Genomic DNA, 4460 nt, shown 5'->3' on the forward strand with positions numbered 1-4460 from the left:
CGCCCAACTATCAACTACTAATTTGTACTTCTTTAATACTTCACCCCATTCTCCTAGCCCCTAACCCCTCTCCCTTCTGTCCATCTTTAAGCACTGAGATGTGTGAGCAGCAAAGCAGCAAGTGGTGTGTGTGTGTAGGGAGGGGGGGAGACAGGGTCAATGTGATTAGACCTTCTGTTGGTTAATTGGTGACAATTGTAATAATTGATGAGTTGGGTTGCTAGCCTCCAAGGAGAATGGGAGGTAGAGGCAAGATCTTTCCAGATTGCATTTCAAAGGGATGGCTTCTGGCTTTTTTGAGAAAGACACTCTTGGGTTATAAAACTCTTAAGAGGTTGGGGAAAGGTTTACAACTCAAAAGAACAGAGAATTTATATTTAAGAGGTTTCTAAAGCAAATGCTCTTAAGTTTAGTCAAGTCGAGGAGAACAGGAAGGCTATCTCTGTAAAGACAGAATTACTCAAAAACCAGCCAATTGGATCAAGAGTAATTATTTTCTATCACGGTTTTTATCTGAATATGAACTAGAGTGGAATTTAACTATACACCTTTCACAGTTAGACTATTTTAAGATAATTTTTGCTATCCTTCCATCTCAAATGATAACAGAGTAATAAAGTTAATTTAGGACTAACGGAATTAATTTGAGTGCGTTAAGGCTTGTGAGCAACCTGAGAACTCAGACGTGGGATCACTGACTTGCCTCTTTTATGATATTCACTGTTCAGATCATTGCCTTACTAGAATGTTGAAAGAGATAAAAACTCTCACAATCGAGGGAGAGCAATTACCAGCGTTATGGGTAAATTCTTAATATCGCACATCCCAAGTCAAGTATTGGCCTTTAATACTGGCCCACAGCCTTTGTTTCCTAGAGTTCCTGGTGCAAGGCGGGCAGGTAAATTTATTGCTATGATTTTACAGATGGAAGAGCTGAGGCACAGGCCTATTATCTTAGAGCTCCTTGAAACAAGAGCCCCTTGAATTGAGGCAGAGAACAGAGTCTGAAGTATTCTGCTATGTGAACAGAATTCTTCTCATTTTGCAGGTAAAGAATCAGAGACTTTGAAGCCCGATGCCACAGATATACTGAGTCACGTTCAGTATTGTTTTCACTATTCTATGTCAATCATCTTTGTGCAATTTGGTATTTCAATATTCAGCCTTCTTAAACGGCCAATTATTTTTAAGTGTTTTATCTTTTATTTTTTATCCCTTGAAACTGAACTTCCTTCCTTTGAACTGTTATTCAGTCTTTGGAAGGAATGTAAAAACAATGAAGAAGACGATGAAGAACAACTTGTAAAAGGAGAAAGAGAGAGAAAATAAAAAGACAACTTATTTTATGGATGTTTCCCTTGTTTTCTAATGAGAAATCAACCAAGAAAAAAAACTATAGTGGGTATTTTAAAATAATAAATGTTTTTAAAAGTATTTTCTCTTCATTCTCTGTTCTTTGTCTTTCTGCACGTTTTCTGGCCAGTCAGATGTCAAATATATTGTAGTTTGTAACTTTTACAAGTGATTGTACAATTTCCACTGTGAATAGCTTTGTTTCATTCCTTTATTTTAATGCCATAAAAATAATAAATAACCCCCATGTGAAAATAAAACCAGAGATTATTTTAAAATTTTTAAACCATAATATATCTTCGTGGTTACTAGTCACAGAGCTTCATACACTAAATTCTTAAGTTCATTTGTTAACTACAGAGAAATTTCTGCTTGAAAGAAGTTATTCAACATGTGTATAAAGCTGACTGTCACAAGAATTTCGGAGTAAATTGTGCCCCCCTGACCCCCCACAAGCCCCTGAATAAGCAAGCAAAATAACAGTTCTCTGGAAAGGTTTTAAGACTAACATGAAAGTTTTCTAGATCACTGTCTTAACCTAACCTAAACTTTAATATCTTCAAAAGATAAGATTTTATGGGTAAATTCTTATCTCACATTTCAAAAGAAAGAAAAATTTATTTTGCTTCAGTTCAAGGAGAAAAAAATCACAAACCAAAAAAGGTCACTAAATTGGCTAACGGGAAGAGTGTGCGTATTCGATATATTCATTTAATAATGACTATTAATCATAAATAAAAGGTTAAGTGTAAATTGATAGGCAGTAGCAAAATCAATTTGATTTGTAAATAAATGAAAACCAAATACTTTTTTTATACCAGTGACTTCTAGTTTTTGAAATCATTTCTTGACCAGAGGACATAAAAAATTATAAAATAAAGGATCACTTTCACTTTAACACTTAAAAAGCTACAATTTCTTAGTATGTTTTAAATGAAGAGTGGTATAACTAGCAAATTATTAAAGCTGCTGTGGAATCCATTAAAGGCAGATATACTAGAGAAGAATGCTACATACTACAAGAACTCCTAAATGCCACATCATGTTCCTGGAGAGCACACGGCCAGACTTTTCACAGCCCGGTGGTGACACTGCATATGCATCTAAGGGCAAAGCACATGCAGAAGAAGCTAATTAACATCAAACACTAATTAGTCCCCCAGTATTTAGCGATGAAGTATCAGCAGCTGTCTTCGATGCCATATGCTAATTAGCATTAATAAACTTCAGAAATAATTGTCTCCATTGTTCTGTGTCATAATACTCCCCCTAATTGTACTTCGGAGAACACTGCCTGTAAATGGTAGCAAGCATTCCAGAGCACTGCTTGAAGTTTAATGAGCAATTTACCATGACTTGTGGCATTAGAAGGGACTATATACCGGAAAGAGAAGAGATTAATGCCAGTTTTTTAAATCCATAATTAAGTTGTTGGCTGGTTCTTGCGTCTACAGCTATTCAAACATTCAGACAGGGGAGGTTGTTAGTTTGGTTCCAGATTGTCTTCAAGGAAATAGAATGTGAAGTTTAATAGAGATGACCTGAGTCACTTCCTCAGCTAAAACGCCACCATTGTTTTTAACGTCCAGTTCAGTCTTCACTTGGGCACTGTCTGTGCCATCACTTTGGAGGAGCTTGAAACGTTGGAGGGAAGAAAGAGCATCTTTCTCTGGAGAGAAAACTTCCATTTTCCTGATATCAAAAAAAGTCAGCAGAATTTATCTAGGAGAGTATGATTCTAAGTAAATACATGAGGTGGCCATCAATTACCTTAGAAAATGTTTAACAGTCCAATAATTTTCACTGGCTGTTGTTTCTTGAAGTAGACTGCAAAATAAACTATTAGGAGATGGGGTGGGTGCCCGCAAATACATCAGTGTCGAAGGTTCTGGGTCACGATTCCTGACCTCAGAACGTCTGCAGTGCAGTTAGAGGTATTAGCACGTACGCCGTGACGTCCTCAACAATTAGTCAATATAAGAAACGCGTTTTGTAAATTGTAAAACCTATATATATCCAGGACATTTTTAATAATTGAGAAAACAACATAGGACTGCATAAGCTACTGGTTAAACACATATACATCCAATGATATAACTGTTACATGACACTCTATAAGCATTTATTTTTTTATTTGAAATGAAAAAGCAATAATTTGGGGGTCAAATTACTCATAAGCTTTCCAGAAATGAAATGAGTTGTTTGATAAACACCCAGAGAAATTATAACGCATACTTTCATTAGTATTATTTGCCATGCATGTCAATAAGGCATAAAAGTCTGTCTTAAACTGCCAGCTAAACTGTAAACGCACTTGAAAGTTTTTATTTTCAACAATCCTAATTCTTTATCAGTTTATACTTAGCTTACTTTACCTAAATTGTATTTTAAGAGAACCACAGCCCTTATTACTGTATGACCTTTTCCCATAACAACTAATAACTTTAAATCATTTAATTCGCTCTTTTAAATTCTGGCTAATGATCAAATTTTAAATAACAAAAGAGAAAATTTTGGTTACTAAAGAATACGAAGAACATCTCCTTACATGATATCTACCCTGAAACAAGAATTCTGTATCTGTTGTCTTATTTTACAGATGCAATGACTTTTGGATTGCGTTTTCTTTGTCCTGGCCACTAGAAGCTTAGAGGCAAATAGTGTGTCTTTCTTTATCACAGGGGGTCATATTGTTTGCATTTATGTATCATTGTTATCTCTGATTAACTATTTGTTTACCCATGGGTTTATTGTCCTGATTTCTTTGATTATTAATTTCATCTTTTGGGATTTTATGTAAATTTTTAAGCTGCATTCTAATTCATTGTGTAAATTAAATAAACCATCATTAAATGGAAACATTAAAAAGTTCTGTTATTTTCAAAATGAAACTAATATAATTTTCAACAGAAGTTCATTAATTTCGATAATTTATATTGATTCATATAAGAGCTGGCTAAAACTTACCCTTGTGAAGTTTGCCCTTAATTCACAAATACTGTAATGTAAGCATAGGAAGCGTGTTTAAGAATCTATTTTAAAGGTTGAATGAGGGTAACTGCCATTAATGAAATTCCAATAGAAAGAGTAAGATATTGTATAGAGAA

Source organism: Pteropus medius, unplaced genomic scaffold (genome assembly GCF_902729225.1).
Source record: "Pteropus medius unplaced genomic scaffold, Ma_sr-lr_union100, whole genome shotgun sequence".
NCBI lineage: Eukaryota > Metazoa > Chordata > Mammalia > Chiroptera > Pteropodidae > Pteropus > Pteropus medius.